The following is a 21,732-nucleotide window of genomic DNA, read 5'->3' on the forward strand; positions in this document are numbered from 1 at the left end:
GTGGGATTCGAACCCACGCCTCCTGGGGAGACTGCGACCTGAACGCAACGCCTTAGACCGCTCCGCCATCCTGGCAACTGGTAATGCTCTCTTGACTGTGTTTGCTTTGTTCTTGCTTGGTACTTTCAATGGGCACTGTCTGAGGTGGGATTTTAACCCACGCCTCCTGGGGAGACTGCGACCTGAACGCAACGGCTTAGACCGCACTGCCATCTTATCATCTTGTAATGCTCTCTTGAATGTGTTTGCTTTGTTCTTGCTTGGTACTTTCAATGGGCTCTGTCTGAGGTGGGATTCAAACCCACGCCTCCTGGGGAGACTGCGACCTGAACGCAACGCCTTAGACCGCTCCGCCATCCTGGCACCTGGTAATGCTCTCTTGAATGTGTTTGCTTTGTTCTTCCTTGGTACTTTCAATGGGCTCTGTCTGAGGTGGGATTAGAACCCACGCCTCCTGGGGAGACTGCGACCTGAACGCAACGCCTTAGACCGCTCCGCCATCCTGGCACCTGGTAATGCTCTCTTGAATGTGTTTGCTTTGTTCTTGCTTGGTACTTTTAATGGGCTCTGTCTGAGGTGGGATTCGAACCCACGCCTCCTGGGGAGACTGCGACCTGAACGCAACGCCTTAGACCGCACTGCCATCTTATCATCTTGTAATGCTCTCTTGAATTTGTTTGCTTTGTTCTTGCTTGGTACTTTCAATGGGCTCTGTCTGAGGTGGGATTCAAACCCACGCCTCCTGGGGAGACTGCGACCTGAACGCAACGCCTTAGACCACTCCGCCATCCTGGCACCTGGTAATGCTCTCTTGAATGTGTTTGCTTTGTTCTTGCTTGGTACTTTCAATGGGCTCTGTCTGAGGTGGGATTCGAACCCACGCCTCCTGGGGAGACTGCGACCTGAACGCAACGCCTTAGACCGCTCCGCCATCCTGGCACCTGCTAATGCTCTCTTGAATGTGTTTGCTTTGTTCTTGCTTGGTACTTTCAATGGGCTCTGTCTGAGGCGGGATTCGAACCCACGCCTACTGGGGAGACTGCGACCTGAACGCTACGCCTAAGACCGCTCCGCCATCCTTGCAGCTGGTAATGCTCTCTTGACTGTGTTTGCTTTCTTCTTGCTTGGTACTTTCAATGGGCTCTGTCTGCTGCGGGATTCGAACCCACGCCTCCTGGGGAGACTGCGACCTGAACGCAGCGCCTTAGACCGCTCCGCCATCCTGGCAACTGGTAATGCTCTCTTGACTGTTTTTGCTTTGTTCTTGCTTGGTACTTTCAATGGGCTCTGTCTGAGGCGGGATTCGAACCCACGCCTCCTGGGGAGACTGCGACCTGAACGCAGCGCCTTAGACCGCTATGCCATCCTGGCAACTGGTAATGCTCTCTTGATTGTCTTTGCTTTGTTCTTGCTTGGTACTTTCAATGGGTTCTGTCTGAGGCGGGATTCGAACCCACGCCTCCTGGGGAGACTGCGACCTGAACGCAGCGCCTTAGACCGCTTTGCCATCCTGGCAACTGGTAATGCTCTCTTGACTGTGTTTGCTTTGTTCTTGCTTGGTACTTTCAATGGGCTCTGTCTGAGGCGGGATTCGAACCCACGCCTCCAGGGGAGACTGCGACCTGAACGCAACGCCTTAGACCGCTCCGCCATCCTGGCACCTGGTAATGCTCTCTTGAATGTGTTTGCTTTGTTCTTGCTTGGTACTTTCAATGGGCTCTGTCTGAGGTGGGACTCGAACCCACGCCTCCTGGGGAGACTGCGACCTGAACGCAACGCCTTAGACCGCTCCGCCATCCAGGCAACTGGTAATGCTCTCTTGACCGTGTTTCCTTTGTTACTGCTTGGTACTTTCAATGGGCTCTGTCTGAGGTGGGATTCGAACCCACGTCACCTGGGGAGACTGCGACCTGAACGCAACGCCTTAGACCGCTCCGCCATCCTGGCACCTGGTAATGCTCTCTTGAATGTGTTTGCTTTGTTCTTCCTTGGTACTTTCAATGGGCTCTGTCTGAGGTGGGATTAGAACCCACGCCTCCTGGGGAGACTGCGACCTGAACGCAACGCCTTAGACCGCTCCGCCATCCTGGCACCTGGTAATGCTCACTTGAATGTGTTTGCTTTGTTCTTGCTTGGTATTTTCAATGGGCTCTGTCTGAGGTGGGATTCGAACCCACGCCTCCTGGGGAGACTGCGACCTGAACGCAGCGCCTTAGACCGCTCTGCCATCCTGGCAACTGGTAATGCTCTCTTGACTGTGTTTGCTTTGTTCTTGCTTGGTACTTTCAATGGGCTCTGTCTGAGGCGGGATTCGAACCCACGCCTCCAGGGGAGACTGCGACCTGAACGCAACGCCTTAGACCGCTCCGCCATCCTGGCACCTGGTAATGCTCTCTTGAATGTGTTTGCTTTGTTCTTGCTTGGTCCTTTCAATGGGCTCTGTCTGAGGTGGGATTCGAACCCACGCCTCCTGGGGAGACTGCGACCTGAACGCAACGGCTTAGACCGCTCTGCCATCTTATCATCTGGTAATGCTCTCTGGAATGTGTTTGCTTTGTTCTTGCTTGGTACTTTCAATGGGCTCTGTCTGAGGTGGGATTCAAACCCACGCCTCCTGGGGAGACTGCGACCTGAACGCAACGCCTTAGACCGCTCCGCCATCCTGGCACCTGGTAATGCTCTCTTGAATGTGTTTGCTTTGTTCTTCCTTGGTACTTTCAATGGGCTCTGTCTGAGGTGGGATTAGAACTCACGCCTCCTGGGGAGACTGCGACCTGAACGCAACGCCTTAGACCGCTCCGCCATCCTGGCACCTGGTAATGCTCTCTTGAATGTGTTTGCTTTGTTCTTCCTTGGTACTTTCAATGGGCTCTGTCTGAGGTGGGATTAGAACCCACGCCTCCTGGGGAGACTGCGACCTGAACGCAACGCCTTAGACCGCTGCGCCATCCTGGCACCTTGTAATGCTCTCTTGAATGTGTTTGCTTTGTTCTTGCTTGGTACTTTCAATGGGCTCTGTCTGAGGTGGGATTCGAACCCAAGCCTCCTGGGGAGACTGCGACCAGAACGCAACGCCTTAGACCACTCCGCCATCCTGGCACCTGGTAATGCTCTCTTGAATGTGTTTGCTTTATTCTTGCTTGGAACTTTCAATGGACACTGTCTGAGGTGGGATTTTAACCCACGCCTCATGGGGAGACTGCGACCTGAACGCAACGCCTTAGACCGCTCCGCCATCCTGGCACCTGGTAATGCTCTCTTGAATGTGTTTGCTTTGTTCTTCCTTGGTACTTTCAATGGGCTCTGTCTGAGGTGGGATTAGAACCCACGCCTCCTGGGGAGACTGCGACCTGAACGCAACGACGTAGACCGCTCCGCCATCCTGGCAACTGGTAATGCTCTCTTGACTGTGTTTGCTTTGTTCTTGCTTGGTACTTTCAATGGGCTCTGTCTGAGGTGGGATTTTAACCCACGCCTCCTGGAGAGACTGCGACCTGAAAGCAACGGCTTAGACCGCTCTGCCATCTTATCATCTGGTAATGCTCTCTTGAATGTGTTTGCTTTGTTCTTGCTTGGTACTTTCAATGGGTTCTGTCTGAGGTGGGATTTTAACCCACGCCTCCTGGGGAGACTGCGACCTGAACGCAACGCCTTAGACCGCTCCGCCATCCTGGCACCTGGTAATGCTCTCTTGAATGTGTTTGCTTTGTTCTTCCTTGGTACTTTCAATGGGCTCTGTCTGAGGTGGGATTCGAACCCACGCCTCCTGGGGAGACTGCGACCTGAACGCAACGCCTTAGACCACTCCGCCATCCTGGCACCTGGTAATGCTCTCTTGAATGTGTTTGCTTTGTTCTTGCTTGGTACTTTCAATGGGCTCTGTCTGAGGTGGGATTCGAACCCACGCCTCCTGGGGAGACTGCGACCTGAACGCAACGCCTTAGACCGCTCCGCCATCCTGGCACCTGGTAATGCTCTCTTGAATGTGTTTGCTTTGTTCTTGCTTGGTACTTTCAATGGGCTCTGTCTGAGGTGGGATTCGAACCCACGCCTCCTGGGGAGACTGCGACCTGAACGCAACGCCTTAGACCGCTCCGCCATCCTGGCAACTGGTAATGCTCTCTTGACTGTGTTTGCTTTGTTCTTGCTTGGTACTTTCAATGGGCACTGTCTGAGGTGGGATTTTAACCCACGCCTCCTGGGGAGACTGCGACCTGAACGCAACGGCTTAGACCGCACTGCCATCTTATCATCTTGTAATGCTCTCTTGAATGTGTTTGCTTTGTTCTTGCTTGGTACTTTCAATGGGCTCTGTCTGAGGTGGGATTCAAACCCACGCCTCCTGGGGAGACTGCGACCTGAACGCAACGCCTTAGACCGCTCCGCCATCCTGGCACCTGGTAATGCTCTCTTGAATGTGTTTGCTTTGTTCTTCCTTGGTACTTTCAATGGGCTCTGTCTGAGGTGGGATTAGAACCCACGCCTCCTGGGGAGACTGCGACCTGAACGCAACGCCTTAGACCGCTCCGCCATCCTGGCACCTGGTAATGCTCTCTTGAATGTGTTTGCTTTGTTCTTGCTTGGTACTTTTAATGGGCTCTGTCTGAGGTGGGATTCGAACCCACGCCTCCTGGGGAGACTGCGACCTGAACGCAACGCCTTAGACCACTCCGCCATCCTGGCACCTGGTAATGCTCTCTTGAATGTGTTTGCTTTGTTCTTGCTTGGTACTTTCAATGGGCTCTGTCTGAGGTGGGATTCGAACCCACGCCTCCTGGGGAGACTGCGACCTGAACGCAACGCCTTAGACCGCTCCGCCATCCTGGCACCTGCTAATGCTCTCTTGAATGTGTTTGCTTTGTTCTTGCTTGGTACTTTCAATGGGCTCTGTCTGAGGCGGGATTCGAACCCACGCCTCCTGGGGAGACTGCGACCTGAACGCTACGCCTAAGACCGCTCCGCCATCCTTGCAGCTGGTAATGCTCTCTTGACTGTGTTTGCTTTCTTCTTGCTTGGTACTTTCAATGGGCTCTGTCTGCTGCGGGATTCGAACCCACGCCTCCTGGGGAGACTGCGACCTGAACGCAGCGCCTTAGACCGCTCCGCCATCCTGGCAACTGGTAATGCTCTCTTGACTGTTTTTGCTTTGTTCTTGCTTGGTACTTTCAATGGGCTCTGTCTGAGGCGGGATTCGAACCCAAGCCTCCTGGGGAGACTGCGACCTGAACGCAGCGCCTTAGACCGCTATGCCATCCTGGCAACTGGTAATGCTCTCTTGATTGTCTTTGCTTTGTTCTTGCTTGGTACTTTCAATGGGTTCTGTCTGAGGCGGGATTCGAACCCACGCCTCCTGGGGAGACTGCGACCTGAACGCAGCGCCTTAGACCGCTTTGCCATCCTGGCAACTGGTAATGCTCTCTTGACTGTGTTTGCTTTGTTCTTGCTTGGTACTTTCAATGGGCTCTGTCTGAGGCGGGATTCGAACCCACGCCTCCAGGGGAGACTGCGACCTGAACGCAACGCCTTAGACCGCTCCGCCATCCTGGCACCTGGTAATGCTCTCTTGAATGTGTTTGCTTTGTTCTTGCTTGGTACTTTCAATGGGCTCTGTCTGAGGTGGGATTCGAACCCACGCCTCCTGGGGAGACTGCGACCTGAACGCAACGCCTTAGACCGCTCCGCCATCCTGGCAACTGGTAATGCTCTCTTGACTGTGTTTGCTTTGTTCTTGCTTGGTACTTTCAATGGGCACTGTCTGAGGTGGGATTTTAACCCACGCCTCCTGGGGAGACTGCGACCTGAACGCAACGGCTTAGACCGCACTGCCATCTTATCATCTGGTAATGCTCTCTTGAATGTGTTTGCTTTGTAATTGCTTGGTACTTTCAATGGGCACTGTCTGAGGTGGGATTTTAACCCACGCCTCCTGGGGAGACTGCGACCTGAACGCAACGCCTTAGACCGCTCCGCCATCCTGGCACCTGGTAATGCTCTCTTGAATGTGTTTGCTTTGTTCTTCCTTGGTACTTTCAATGGGCTCTGTCTGAGGTGGGATTAGAACCCACGCCTCCTGGGGAGACTGCGACCTGAACGCAACGACTTAGACCGCTCCGCCATCCTGGCAACTGGTAATGCTCTCTTGACTGTGTTTGCTTTGTTCTTGCTTGGTACTTTCAATGGGCTCTGTCTGAGGTGGGATTTTAACCCACGCCTCCTGGGGAGACTGCGACCTGAACGCAACGGCTTAGACCGCTCTGCCATCTTATCATCTGGTAATGCTCTCTTGAATGTGTTTGCTTTGTTCTTGCTTGGTACTTTCAATGGGTTCTGTCTGAGGCGGGATTCGAACCCACGCCTCCTGGGGAGACTGCGACCTGAACGCAGCGCCTTAGACCGCTCTGCCATCCTGGCAACTGGTAATGCTCTCTTGACTGTGACCTGAACGCTACGCCTAAGACCGCTCCGCCATCCTTGCAGCTGGCAATGCTCTCTTGACTCTGTTTGCTTTCTTCTTGCTTGGTACTTTCAATAGGCTCTGTCTGCTGCGGGATTCGAACCCACGCCTCCTGGGGAGACTGCGACCTGAACGCAGCGCCTTAGACCGCTCCGCCATCCTGGCAACTGGTAATGCTCTCTTGACTGTTTTTGATTTGTTCTTGCTTGGTACTTTCAATGGGCTCTGTCTGAGGCGGGATTCGAACCCACGCCTCCTGGGGAGACTGCGACCTGAACGCAGCGCCTTAGACCGCTATGCCATCCTGGCAACTGGTAATGCTCTCTTGATAGTCTTTGCTTTGTTCTTGCTTGGTACTTTCAATGGGTTCTGTCTGAGGCGGGATTCGAACCCACGCCTCCTGGGGAGACTGCGACCTGAACGCAGCGCCTTAGACCGCTCTGCCATCCTGGCAACTGGTAATGCTCTCTTGACTGTGTTTGCTTTGTTCTTGCTTGGTACTTTCAATGGGCTCTGTCTGAGGCGGGATTCGAACCCACGCCTCCAGGGGAGACTGCGACCTGAACGCAACGCCTTAGACCGCTCCGCCATCCTGGCACCTGGTAATGCTCTCTTGAATGTGTTTGCTTCGTTCTTGCTTGGTACTTTCAATGGGCTCTGTCTGAGGTGGGATTCGAACCCACGCCTCCTGGGGAGACTGCGACCTGAACGCAACGCCTTAGACCGCTCCGCCATCCTGGCAACTGGTAATGCTCTCTTGACTGTGTTTGCTTTGTTCTTGCTTGGTACTTTCAATGGGCACTGTCTGAGGTGGGATTTTAACCCACGCCTCCTGGGGAGACTGCGACCTGAACGCAACGGCTTAGACCGCTCTGCCATCTTATCATCTGGTAATGCTCTCTTGAATGTGTTTGCTTTGTTCTTGCTTGGTACTTTCAATGGGCTCTGTCTGAGGTGGGATTCAAACCCACGCCTCCTGGGGAGACTGCGACCTGAACGCAACGCCTTAGACCGCTCCGCCATCCAGGCAACTGGTAATGCTCTCTTGACCGTGTTTCCTTTGTTACTGCTTGGTACTTTCAATGGGCTCTGTCTGAGGCGGGATTCGAACCCACGCCTCCTGGGGAGACTGCGACCTGAACGCAGCGCCTTAGACCGCTATGCCATCCTGGCAACTGGTAATGCTCTCTTGATTGTCTTTGCTTTGTTCTTGCTTGGTACTTTCAATGGGTTCTGTCTGAGGCGGGATTCGAACCCACACCTCCTGGGGAGACTGCGACCTGAACGCAGCGCCTTAGACCGCTTTGCCATCCTGGCAACTGGTAATGCTCTCTTGACTGTGTTTGCTTTCTTCTTGCTTGGTACTTTCAATGGGCTCTGTCTGCTGCGGGATTCGAACCCACGCCTCCTGGGGAGACTGCGACCTGAACGCAGCGCCTTAGACCGCTCCGCCATCCTGGCAACTGGTAATGCTCTCTTGACTGTTTTTGCTTTGTTCTTGCTTGGTACTTTCAATGGGCTCTGTCTGAGGCGGGATTCGAACCCAAGCCTCCTGGGGAGACTGCGACCTGAACGCAGCGCCTTAGACCGCTATGCCATCCTGGCAACTGGTAATGCTCTCTTGATTGTCTTTGCTTTGTTCTTGCTTGGTACTTTCAATGGGTTCTGTCTGAGGCGGGATTCGAACCCACGCCTCCTGGGGAGACTGCGACCTGAACGCAGCGCCTTAGACCGCTTTGCCATCCTGGCAACTGGTAATGCTCTCTTGACTGTGTTTGCTTTGTTCTTGCTTGGTACTTTCAATGGGCTCTGTCTGAGGCGGGATTCGAACCCACGCCTCCAGGGGAGACTGCGACCTGAACGCAACGCCTTAGACCGCTCCGCCATCCTGGCACCTGGTAATGCTCTCTTGAATGTGTTTGCTTTGTTCTTGCTTGGTACTTTCAATGGGCTCTGTCTGAGGTGGGATTCGAACCCACGCCTCCTGGGGAGACTGCGACCTGAACGCAACGCCTTAGACCGCTCCGCCATCCTGGCACCTGCTAATGCTCTCTTGAATGTGTTTGCTTTGTTCTTGCTTGGTACTTTCAATGGGCTCTGTCTGAGGCGGGATTCGAACCCAAGCCTCCTGGGGAGACTGCGACCTGAACGCAGCGCCTTAGACCGCTATGCCATCCTGGCAACTGGTAATGCTCTCTTGATTGTCTTTGCTTTGTTCTTGCTTGGTACTTTCAATGGGCACTGTCTGAGGTGGGATTTTAACCCACGCCTCCTGGGGAGACTGCGACCTGAACGCAACGGCTTAGACCGCTCTGCCATCTTATCATCTGGTAATGCTCTCTTGAATGTGTTTGCTTTGTTCTTGCTTGGTACTTTCAATGGGCTCTGTCTGAGGTGGGATTCGAACCCACGCCTCCTGGGGAGACTGCGACCTGAACGCAACGCCTTAGACCACTCCGCCATCCTGGCACCTGGTAATGCTCTCTTGAATGTGTTTGCTTTGTTCTTGCTTGGTACTTTCAATGGGCTCTGTCTGAGGTGGGATTCGAACCCACGCCTCCTGGGGAGACTGCGACCTGAACGCAACGCCTTAGACCGCTCCGCCATCCTGGCACCTGCTAATGCTCTCTTGAATGTGTTTGCTTTGTTCTTGCTTGGTACTTTCAATGGGCTCTGTCTGAGGCGGGATTCGAACCCACGCCTCCTGGGGAGACTGCGACCTGAACGCTACGCCTAAGACCGCTCCGCCATCCTTGCAGCTGGTAATGCTCTCTTGACTGTGTTTGCTTTCTTCTTGCTTGGTACTTTCAATGGGCTCTGTCTGCTGCGGGATTCGAACCCACGCCTCCTGGGGAGACTGCGACCTGAACGCAGCGCCTTAGACCGCTCCGCCATCCTGGCAACTGGTAATGCTCTCTTGACTGTTTTTGCTTTGTTCTTGCTTGGTACTTTCAATGGGCTCTGTCTGAGGCGGGATTCGAACCCACGCCTCCTGGGGAGACTGCGACCTGAACGCAGCGCCTTAGACCGCTATGCCATCCTGGCAACTGGTAATGCTCTCTTGATTGTCTTTGCTTTGTTCTTGCTTGGTACTTTCAATGGGTTCTGTCTGAGGCGGGATTCGAACCCACGCCTCCTGGGGAGACTGCGACCTGAACGCAGCGCCTTAGACCGCTTTGCCATCCTGGCAACTGGTAATGCTCTCTTGACTGTGTTTGCTTTGTTCTTGCTTGGTACTTTCAATGGGCTCTGTCTGAGGCGGGATTCGAACCCACGCCTCCAGGGGAGACTGCGACCTGAACGCAACGCCTTAGACCGCTCGGCCATCCTGGCACCTGGTAATGCTCTCTTGAATGTGTTTGCTTTGTTCTTGCTTGGTACTTTCAATGGGCTCTGTCTGAGGTGGGATTCGAACCCACGCCTCCTGGGGAGACTGCGACCTGAACGCAACGCCTTAGACCGCTCCGCCATCCTGGCAACTGGTAATGCTCTCTTGACTGTGTTTGCTTTGTTCTTGCTTGGTACTTTCAATGGGCACTGTCTGAGGTGGGATTTTAACCCACGCCTCCTGGGGAGACTGCGACCTGAACGCAACGGCTTAGACCGCACTGCCATCTTATCATCTTGTAATGCTCTCTTGAATGTGTTTGCTTTGTTCTTGCTTGGTACTTTCAATGGGCTCTGTCTGAGGTGGGATTCAAACCCACGCCTCCTGGGGAGACTGCGACCTGAACGCAACGCCTTAGACCGCTCCGCCATCCTGGCACCTGGTAATGCTCTCTTGAATGTGTTTGCTTTGTTCTTCCTTGGTACTTTCAATGGGCTCTGTCTGAGGTGGGATTAGAACCCACGCCTCCTGGGGAGACTGCGACCTGAACGCAACGCCTTAGACCGCTCCGCCATCCTGGCACCTGGTAATGCTCTCTTGAATGTGTTTGCTTTGTTCTTGCTTGGTACTTTTAATGGGCTCTGTCTGAGGTGGGATTCGAACCCACGCCTCCTGGGGAGACTGCGACCTGAACGCAACGCCTTAGACCGCACTGCCATCTTATCATCTTGTAATGCTCTCTTGAATTTGTTTGCTTTGTTCTTGCTTGGTACTTTCAATGGGCTCTGTCTGAGGTGGGATTCAAACCCACGCCTCCTGGGGAGACTGCGACCTGAACGCAACGCCTTAGACCACTCCGCCATCCTGGCACCTGGTAATGCTCTCTTGAATGTGTTTGCTTTGTTCTTGCTTGGTACTTTCAATGGGCTCTGTCTGAGGTGGGATTCGAACCCACGCCTCCTGGGGAGACTGCGACCTGAACGCAACGCCTTAGACCGCTCCGCCATCCTGGCACCTGCTAATGCTCTCTTGAATGTGTTTGCTTTGTTCTTGCTTGGTACTTTCAATGGGCTCTGTCTGAGGCGGGATTCGAACCCACGCCTACTGGGGAGACTGCGACCTGAACGCTACGCCTAAGACCGCTCCGCCATCCTTGCAGCTGGTAATGCTCTCTTGACTGTGTTTGCTTTCTTCTTGCTTGGTACTTTCAATGGGCTCTGTCTGCTGCGGGATTCGAACCCACGCCTCCTGGGGAGACTGCGACCTGAACGCAGCGCCTTAGACCGCTCCGCCATCCTGGCAACTGGTAATGCTCTCTTGACTGTTTTTGCTTTGTTCTTGCTTGGTACTTTCAATGGGCTCTGTCTGAGGCGGGATTCGAACCCACGCCTCCTGGGGAGACTGCGACCTGAACGCAGCGCCTTAGACCGCTATGCCATCCTGGCAACTGGTAATGCTCTCTTGATTGTCTTTGCTTTGTTCTTGCTTGGTACTTTCAATGGGTTCTGTCTGAGGCGGGATTCGAACCCACGCCTCCTGGGGAGACTGCGACCTGAACGCAGCGCCTTAGACCGCTTTGCCATCCTGGCAACTGGTAATGCTCTCTTGACTGTGTTTGCTTTGTTCTTGCTTGGTACTTTCAATGGGCTCTGTCTGAGGCGGGATTCGAACCCACGCCTCCAGGGGAGACTGCGACCTGAACGCAACGCCTTAGACCGCTCCGCCATCCTGGCACCTGGTAATGCTCTCTTGAATGTGTTTGCTTTGTTCTTGCTTGGTACTTTCAATGGGCTCTGTCTGAGGTGGGACTCGAACCCACGCCTCCTGGGGAGACTGCGACCTGAACGCAACGCCTTAGACCGCTCCGCCATCCTGGCACCTGCTAATGCTCTCTTGAATGTGTTTGCTTTGTTCTTGCTTGGTACTTTCAATGGGCTCTGTCTGAGGCGGGATTCGAACCCACGCCTCCTGGGGAGACTGCGACCTGAACGCTACGCCTAAGACCGCTCCGCCATCCTTGCAGCTGGTAATGCTCTCTTGACTGTTTTTGCTTTGTTCTTGCTTGGTACTTTCAATGGGCTCTGTCTGAGGCGGGATTCGAACCCACGCCTCCTGGGGAAACTGCGACCTGAACGCAGCGCCTTAGACCGCTATGCCATCCTGGCAACTGGTAATGCTCTCTTGATTGTCTTTGCTTTGTTCTTGCTTGGTACTTTCAATGGGTTCTGTCTGAGGCGGGATTCGAACCCACGCCTCCTGGGGAGACTGCGACCTGAACGCAGCGCCTTAGACCGCTTTGCCATCCTGGCAACTGGTAATGCTCTCTTGACTGTGTTTGCTTTGTTCTTGCTTGGTACTTTCAATGGGCTCTGTCTGAGGCGGGATTCGAACCCACGCCTCCAGGGGAGACTGCGACCTGAACGCAACGCCTTAGACCGCTCCGCCATCCTGGCAACTGGTAATGCTCTCTTGACTGTGTTTGCTTTGTTCTTGCTTGGTACTTTCAATGGGCACTGTCTGAGGTGGGATTTTAACCCACGCCTCCTGGGGAGACTGCGACCTGAACGCAACGGCTTAGACCGCTCTGCCATCTTATCATCTGGTAATGCTCTCTTGAATGTGTTTGCTTTGTTCTTGCTTGGTACTTTCAATGGGCTCTGTCTGAGGTGGGATTCGAACCCACGCCTCCTGGGGAGACTGCGACCTGAACGCAACGCCTTAGACCACTCCGCCATCCTGGCACCTGGTAATGCTCTCTTGAATGTGTTTGCTTTGTTCTTGCTTGGTACTTTCAATGGGCTCTGTCTGAGGTGGGATTCGAACCCACGCCTCCTGGGGAGACTGCGACCTGAACGCAACGCCTTAGACCGCTCCGCCATCCTGGCACCTGCTAATGCTCTCTTGAATGTGTTTGCTTTGTTCTTGCTTGGTACTTTCAATGGGCTCTGTCTGAGGCGGGATTCGAACCCACGCCTCCTGGGGAGACTGCGACCTGAACGCTACGCCTAAGACCGCTCCGCCATCCTTGCAGCTGGTAATGCTCTCTTGACTGTGTTTGCTTTCTTCTTGCTTGGTACTTTCAATGGGCTCTGTCTGCTGCGGGATTCGAACCCACGCCTCCTGGGGAGACTGCGACCTGAACGCAGCGCCTTAGACCGCTCCGCCATCCTGGCAACTGGTAATGCTCTCTTGACTGTTTTTGCTTTGTTCTTGCTTGGTACTTTCAATGGGCTCTGTCTGAGGCGGGATTCGAACCCACGCCTCCTGGGGAGACTGCGACCTGAACGCAGCGCCTTAGACCGCTATGCCATCCTGGCAACTGGTAATGCTCTCTTGATTGTCTTTGCTTTGTTCTTGCTTGGTACATTCAATGGGTTCTGTCTGAGGCGGGATTCGAACCCACGCCTCCTGGGGAGACTGCGACCTGAACGCAGCGCCTTAGACCGCTTTGCCATCCTGGCAACTGGTAATGCTCTCTTGACTGTGTTTGCTTTGTTCTTGCTTGGTACTTTCAATGGGCTCTGTCTGAGGCGGGATTCGAACCCACGCCTCCAGGGGAGACTGCGACCTGAACGCAACGCCTTAGACCGCTCCGCCATCCTGGCACCTGGTAATGCTCTCTTGAATGTGTTTGCTTTGTTCTTGCTTGGTACTTTCAATGGGCTCTGTCTGAGGTGGGATTCGAACCCACGCCTCCTGGGGAGACTGCGACCTGAACGCAACGCCTTAGACCGCTCCGCCATCCTGGCAACTGGTAATGCTCTCTTGACTGTGTTTGCTTTGTTCTTGCTTGGTACTTTCAATGGGCACTGTCTGAGGTGGGATTTTAACCCACGCCTCCTGGGGAGACTGCGACCTGAACGCAACGGCTTAGACCGCACTGCCATCTTATCATCTTGTAATGCTCTCTTGAATGTGTTTGCTTTGTTCTTGCTTGGTACTTTCAATGGGCTCTGTCTGAGGTGGGATTCAAACCCACGCCTCCTGGGGAGACTGCGACCTGAACGCAACGCCTTAGACCGCTCCGCCATCCTGGCACCTGGTAATGCTCTCTTGAATGTGTTTGCTTTGTTCTTCCTTGGTACTTTCAATGGGCTCTGTCTGAGGTGGGATTAGAACCCACGCCTCCTGGGGAGACTGCGACCTGAACGCAACGCCTTAGACCGCTCCGCCATCCTGGCACCTGGTAATGCTCTCTTGAATGTGTTTGCTTTGTTCTTGCTTGGTACTTTGAATGGGCTCTGTCTGAGGTGGGATTCGAACCCACGCCTCCTGGGGAGACTGCGACCTGAACGCAACGCCTTAGACCACTCCGCCATCCTGGCACCTGGTAATGCTCTCTTGAATGTGTTTGCTTTGTTCTTGCTTGGTACTTTCAATGGGCTCTGTCTGAGGTGGGACTCGAACCCACGCCTCCTGGGGAGACTGCGACCTGAACGCAACGCTTTAGACCGCTCCGCCATCCTGGCACCTGCTAATGCTCTCTTGAATGTGTTTGCTTTGTTCTTGCTTGGTACTTTCAATGGGCTCTGTCTGAGGTGGGATTCGAACCCACGCCTCCTGGGGAGACTGTGACCTGAACGCAACGCCTTAGACCGCTCCGCCATCCTGGCAACTGGTAATGCTCTCTTGACCGTGTTTCCTTGGTTATTGCTTGGTACTTTCAATGGGCTCTGTCTGAGGTGGGATTCGAACCCACGCCTCCTGGGGAGACTGCGACCTGAACGCAACGCCTTAGACCGCTCCGCCATCCTGGCAACTGGTAATGCTCTCTTGACTGTGTTTGCTTTGTTCTTGCTTGGTACTTTCAATGGGCACTGTCTGAGGTGGGATTTTAACCCACACCTCCTGGGGAGACTGCGACCTGAACTCAACGGCTTAGACCGCACTGCCATCTTATCATCTTGTAATGCTCTCTTGAATGTGTTTGCTTTGTTCTTGCTTGGTACTTTCAATGGGCTCTGTCTGAGGTGGGATTCAAACCCACGCCTCCTGGGGAGACTGCGACCTGAACGCAACGCCTTAGACCGCTCCGCCATCCTGGCACCTGGTAATGCTCTCTTGAATGTGTTTGCTTTGTTCTTCCTTGGTACTTTCAATGGGCTCTGTCTGAGGTGGGATTAGAACCCACGCCTCCTGGGGAGACTGCGACCTGAACGCAACGCCTTAGACCGCTCCGCCATCCTGGCACCTGGTAATGCTCTCTTGAATGTGTTTGCTTTGTTCTTGCTTGGTACTTTTAATGGGCTCTGTCTGAGGTGGGATTCGAACCCACGCCTCCTGGGGAGACTGCGACCTGAACGCAACGCCTTAGACCACTCCGCCATTCTGGCACCTGGTAATGCTCTCTTGAATGTGTTTGCTTTGTTCTTGCTTGGTACTTTCAATGGGCTCTGTCTGAGGTGGGACTCGAACCCCCGCCTCCTGGGGAGACTGCGACCTGAACGCAACGCCTTAGACCGCTCCGCCATCCTGGCACCTGCTAATGCTCTCTTGAATGTGTTTGCTTTGTTCTTGCTTGGTACTTTCAATGGGCTCTGTCTGAGGCGGGATTCGAACCCACGCCTCCTGGGGAGACTGCGACCTGAACGCTACGCCTAAGACCGCTCCGCCATCCTTGCAGCTGGTAATGCTCTCTTGACTGTGTTTGCTTTCTTCTTGCTTGGTACTTTCAATGGGCTCTGTCTGCTGCGGGATTCGAACCCACGCCTCCTGGGGAGACTGCGACCTGAACGCAGCGCCTTAGACCGCTCCGCCATCCTGGCAACTGGTAATGCTCTCTTGACTGTTTTTGCTTTGTTCTTGCTTGGTACTTTCAATGGGCTCTGTCTGAGGCGGGATTCGAACCCACGCCTCCTGGGGAGATTGAGACCTGAACGCAACGCCTTAGACCGCTCCGCCATCCAGGCAACTGGTAATGCTCTCTTGACCGTGTTTCCTTTGTTATTGCTTGGTACTTTCAATGGGCTCTGTCTGAGGTGGGATTCGAACCCACGTCTCCTGGGGAGACTGCGACCTGAACGCAACACCTTAGACCGCTCCGCCATCCTGGCACCTGGTAATGCTCTCTTGAATGTGTTTGCTTTGTTCTTGCTTGGTACTTTCAATGGGCTCTGTCTGAGGCGGGATTCGAACCCACGCCTCCAGGGGAGACTGCGACCTGAACGCAACGCCTTAGACCGCTCCGCCATCCTGGCACCTGGTAATGCTCTCTTGAATGTGTTTGCTTTGTTCTGGCTTGGTACTTTCAATGGGCTCTGTCTGAGGTGGGATTCGAACCCACGCCTCCTGGGGAGACTGCGACCTGAACTCAACACCTTAGACCGCTCCGCCATCCTGGCAACTGGTAATGCTCTCTTGACTGTGTTTGCTTTGTTCTTGCTTGGTACTTTCAATGGGCACTGTCTGAGGTGGGATTTTAACCCACGCCTCCTGGGGAGACTGCGACCTGAACGCAACGGCTTAGACCGCTCTGCCATCTTATCATCTGGTAAAGCTCTCTTGAATGTGTTTGCTTTGTTCTTGCTTGGTACTTTCAATGGGCTCTGTCTGAGGTGGGATTCAAACCCACGCCTCCTGGGGAGACTGCGACCTGAACGCAACGCCTTAGACCGCTCCGCCATCCAGGCAACTGGTAATGCTCTCTTGACCGTGTTTCCTTTGTTACTGCTTGGTACTTTCAATGGGCTCTGTCTGAGGTGGGATTCGAACCCACGTCACCTGGGGAGACTGCGACCTGAACGCAACGCCTTAGACCGCTCCGCCATCCTGGCACCTGGTAATGCTCTCTTGAATGTGTTTGCTTTGTTCTTCCATGGTACTTTCAATGGGCTCTGTCTGAGGTGGGATTAGAACCCACGCCTCCTGGGGAGACTGCGACCTGAACGCAACGCCTTAGACCGCTCCGCCATCCTGGCACCTGGTAATGCTCACTTGAATGTGTTTGCTTTGTTCTTGCTTGGTATTTTCAATGGGCTCTGTCTGAGGTGGGATTCGAACCCACGCCTCCTGGGGAGACTGCGACCTGAACGCAGCGCCTTAGACCGCTCTGCCATCCTGGCAACTGGTAATGCTCTCTTGACTGTGTTTGCTTTGTTCTTGCTTGGTACTTTCAATGGGCTCTGTCTGAGGCGGGATTCGAACCCACGCCTCCAGGGGAGACTGCGACCTGAACGCAACGCCTTAGACCGCTCCGCCATCCTGGCACCTGGTAATGCTCTCTTGACTGTGTTTGCTTTGTTCTTGCTTGGTACTTTCAATGGGCACTGTCTGAGGTGGGATTTTAACCCACGCCTCCTGGGGAGACTGCGACCTGAACGCAACGGCTTAGACCGCTCTGTCATCTTATCATCTGGTAATGCTCTCTGGAATGTGTTTGCTTTGTTCTTGCTTGGTACTTTCAATGGGATCTGTCTGAGGTGGGATTCAAACCCACGCCTCCTGGGGAGACTGCGACCTGAACGCAGCGCCTTAGACCGCTATGCCATCCTGGCAACTGGTAATGCTCTCTTGATTGTCTTTGCTTTGTTCTTGCTTGGTACTTTCAATGGGTTCTGTCTGAGGCGGGATTCGAACCCACGCCTCCTGGGGAGACTGCGACCTGAACGCAGCGCCTTAGACCGCTTTGCCATCCTGGCAACTGGTAATGCTCTCTTGACTGTGTTTGCTTTGTTCTTGCTTGGTACTTTCAATGGGCTCTGTCTGAGGCGGGATTCGAACCCACGCCTCCAGGGGAGACTGCGACCTGAACGCAACGCCTTAGACCGCTCCGCCATCCTGGCACCTGGTAATGCTCTCTTGAATGTGTTTGCTTTGTTCTTGCTTGGTACTTTCAATGGGCTCTGTCTGAGGTGGGACTCGAACCCACGCCTCCTGGGGAGACTGCGACCTGAACGCAACGCCTTAGACCGCTCCGCCATCCTGGCACCTGCTAATGCTCTCTTGAATGTGTTTGCTTTGTTCTTGCTTGGTACTTTCAATGGGCTCTGTCTGAGGCGGGATTCGAACCCACGCCTCCTGGGGAGACTGCGACCTGAACGCTACGCCTAAGACCGCTCCGCCATCCTTGCAGCTGGTAATGCTCTCTTGACTGTGTTTGCTTTCTTCTTGCTTGGTACTTTCAATGGGCTCTGTCTGCTGCGGGATTCGAACCCACGCCTCCTGGGGAGACTGCGACCTGAACGCAACGCCTTAGACCGCTCCGCCATCCTGGCAACTGGTAATGCTCTCTTGACTGTGTTTGCTTTGTTCTTGCTTGGTACTTTCAATGGGCACTGTCTGAGGTGGGATTTTAACCCACGCCTCCTGGGGAGACTGCGACCTGAACGCAACGGCTTAGACCGCACTGCCATCTTATCATCTTGTAATGCTCTCTTGAATGTGTTTGCTTTGTTCTTGCTTGGTACTTTCAATGGGCTCTGTCTGAGGTGGGATTCAAACCCACGCCTCCTGGGGAGACTGCGACCTGAACGCAACGCCTTAGACCGCTCCGCCATCCTGGCACCTGGTAATGCTCTCTTGAATGTGTTTGCTTTGTTCTTCCTTGGTACTTTCAATGGGCTCTGTCTGAGGTGGGATTAGAACCCACGCCTCCTGGGGAGACTGCGACCTGAACGCAACGCCTTAGACCGCTCCGCCATCCTGGCACCTGGTAATGCTCTCTTGAATGTGTTTGCTTTGTTCTAGCTTGGTACTTTTAATGGGCTCTGTCTGAGGTGGGATTCGAACCCACGCCTCCTGGGGAGACTGCGACCTGAACGCAACGCCTTAGACCACTCCGCCATCCTGGCACCTGGTAATGCTCTCTTGAATGTGTTTGCTTTGTTCTTGCTTGGTACTTTCAATGGGCTCTGTCTGAGGTGGGACTCGAACCCACGCCTCCTGGGGAGACTGCGACCTGAACGCAACGCCTTAGACCGCTCCGCCATCCTGGCACCTGCTAATGCTCTCTTGAATGTGTTTGCTTTGTTCTTGCTTGGTACTTTCAATGGGCTCTGTCTGAGGCGGGATTCGAACCCACGCCTCCTGGGGAGACTGCGACCTGAACGCTACGCCTAAGACCGCTCCGCCATCCTTGCAGCTGGTAATGCTCTCTTGACTGTGTTTGCTTTCTTCTTGCTTGGTACTTTCAATGGGCTCTGTCTGCTGCGGGATTCGAACCCACGCCTCCTGGGGAGACTGCGACCTGAACGCAGCGCATTAGACCGCTCCGCCATCCTGGCAACTGGTAATGCTCTCTTGACTGTTTTTGCTTTGTTCTTGCTTGGTACTTTCAATGGGCTCTGTCTGAGGCGGGATTCGAACCCACGCCTCCTGGGGAGACTGCGACCTGAACGCAGCGCCTTAGACCGCTATGCCATCCTGGCAACTGGTAATGCTCTCTTGATTGTCTTTGCTTTGTTCTTGCTTGGTACTTTCAATGGGTTCTGTCTGAGGCGGGATTCGAACCCACGCCTCCTGGGGAGACTGCGACCTGAACGCAGCGCCTTAGACCGCTTTGCCATCCTGGCAACTGGTAATGCTCTCTTGACTGTGTTTGCTTTGTTCTTGCTTGGTACTTTCAATGGGCTCTGTCTGAGGCGGGATTCGAACCCACGCCTCCAGGGGAGACTGCGACCTGAACGCAACGCCTTAGACCGCTCCGCCATCCTGGCACCTGGTAATGCTCTCTTGAATGTGTTTGCTTTGTTCTTGCTTGGTACTTTCAATGGGCTCTGTCTGAGGTGGGATTCGAACCCACGCCTCCTGGGGAGACTGCGACCTGAACGCAACGCCTTAGACCGCTCCGCCATCCTGGCAACTGCTAATGCTCTCTTGACTGTGTTTGCTTTGTTCTTGCTTGGTACTTTCAATGGGCACTGTCTGAGGTGGGATTTTAACCCACGCCTCCTGGGGAGACTGCGACCTGAACGCAACGGCTTAGACCGCACTGCCATCTTATCATCTTGTAATGCTCTCTTGAATGTGTTTGCTTTGTTCTTGCTTGGTACTTTCAATGGGCTCTGTCTGAGGTGGGATTCAAACCCACGCCTCCTGGGGAGACTGCGACCTGAACGCAACGCCTTAGACCGCTCCGCCATCCTGGCACCTGGTAATGCTCTCTTGAATGTGTTTGCTTTGTTCTTCCTTGGTACTTTCAATGGGCTCTGTCTGAGGTGGGATTAGAACCCACGCCTCCTGGGGAGACTGCGACCTGAACGCAACGCCTTAGACCGCTCCGCCATCCTGGCACCTGGTAATGCTCTCTTGAATGTGTTTGCTTTGTTCTTGCTTGGTACTTTTAATGGGCTCTGTCTGAGGTGGGATTCGAACCCACGCCTCCTGGGGAGACTGCGACCTGAACGCAACGCCTTAGACCACTCCGCCATCCTGGCACCTGGTAATGCTCTCTTGAATGTGTTTGCTTTGTTCTTGCTTGGTACTTTCAATGGGCTCTGTCTGAGGTGGGACTCGAACCCACGCCTCCTGGGGAGACTGCGACCTGAACGCAACGCTTTAGACCGCTCCGCCATCCTGGCACCTGCTAATGCTCTCTTGAATGTGTTTGCTTTGTTCTTGCTTGGTACTTTCAATGGGCTCTGTCTGAGGTGGGATTCGAACCCACGCCTCCTGGGGAGACTGTGACCTGAACGCAACGCCTTAGACCGCTCCGCCATCCTGGCAACTGGTAATGCTCTCTTGACCGTGTTTCCTTGGTTATTGCTTGGTACTTTCAATGGGCTCTGTCTGAGGTGGGATTCGAACCCACGCCTCCTGGGGAGACTGCGACCTGAACGCAACGCCTTAGACCGCTCCGCCATCCTGGCAACTGGTAATGCTCTCTTGACTGTGTTTGCTTTGTTCTTGCTTGGTACTTTCAATGGGCACTGTCTGAGGTGGGATTTTAACCCACACCTCCTGGGGAGACTGCGACCTGAACTCAACGGCTTAGACCGCACTGCCATCTTATCATCTTGTAATGCTCTCTTGAATGTGTTTGCTTTGTTCTTGCTTGGTACTTTCAATGGGCTCTGTCTGAGGTGGGATTCAAACCCACGCCTCCTGGGGAGACTGCGACCTGAACGCAACGCCTTAGACCGCTCCGCCATCCTGGCACCTGGTAATGCTCTCTTGAATGTGTTTGCTTTGTTCTTCCTTGGTACTTTCAATGGGCTCTGTCTGAGGTGGGATTAGAACCCACGCCTCCTGGGGAGACTGCGACCTGAACGCAACGCCTTAGACCGCTCCGCCATCCTGGCACCTGGTAATGCTCTCTTGAATGTGTTTGCTTTGTTCTTGCTTGGTACTTTTAATGGGCTCTGTCTGAGGTGGGATTCGAACCCACGCCTCCTGGGGAGACTGCGACCTGAACGCAACGCCTTAGACCACTCCGCCATCCTGGCACCTGGTAATGCTCTCTTGAATGTGTTTGCTTTGTTCTTGCTTGGTACTTTCAATGGGCTCTGTCTGAGGTGGGACTCGAACCCCCGCCTCCTGGGGAGACTGCGACCTGAACGCAACGCCTTAGACCGCTCCGCCATCCTGGCACCTGCTAATGCTCTCTTGAATGTGTTTGCTTTGTTCTTGCTTGGTACTTTCAATGGGCTCTGTCTGAGGCGGGATTCGAACCCACGCCTCCTGGGGAGACTGCGACCTGAACGCTACGCCTAAGACCGCTCCGCCATCCTTGCAGCTGGTAATGCTCTCTTGACTGTGTTTGCTTTCTTTTTGCTTGGTACTTTCAATGGGCTCTGTCTGCTGCGGGATTCGAACCCACGCCTCCTGGGGAGACTGCGACCTGAACGCAGCGCCTTAGACCGCTCCGCCATCCTGGCAACTGGTAATGCTCTCTTGACTGTTTTTGCTTTGTTCTTGCTTGGTACTTTCAATGGGCTCTGTCTGAGGCGGGATTCGAACCCACGCCTCCTGGGGAGATTGAGACCTGAACGCAACGCCTTAGACCGCTCCGCCA

Source organism: Idiotropiscis lumnitzeri, unplaced genomic scaffold, assembly GCF_059441095.1.
Source record: "Idiotropiscis lumnitzeri isolate Australia: NSW breed Sydney's pygmy pipehorse unplaced genomic scaffold, RoL_Ilum_1.0 HiC_scaffold_28, whole genome shotgun sequence".
In the NCBI taxonomy this organism is placed as follows: Eukaryota; Metazoa; Chordata; class Actinopteri; order Syngnathiformes; family Syngnathidae; genus Idiotropiscis; species Idiotropiscis lumnitzeri.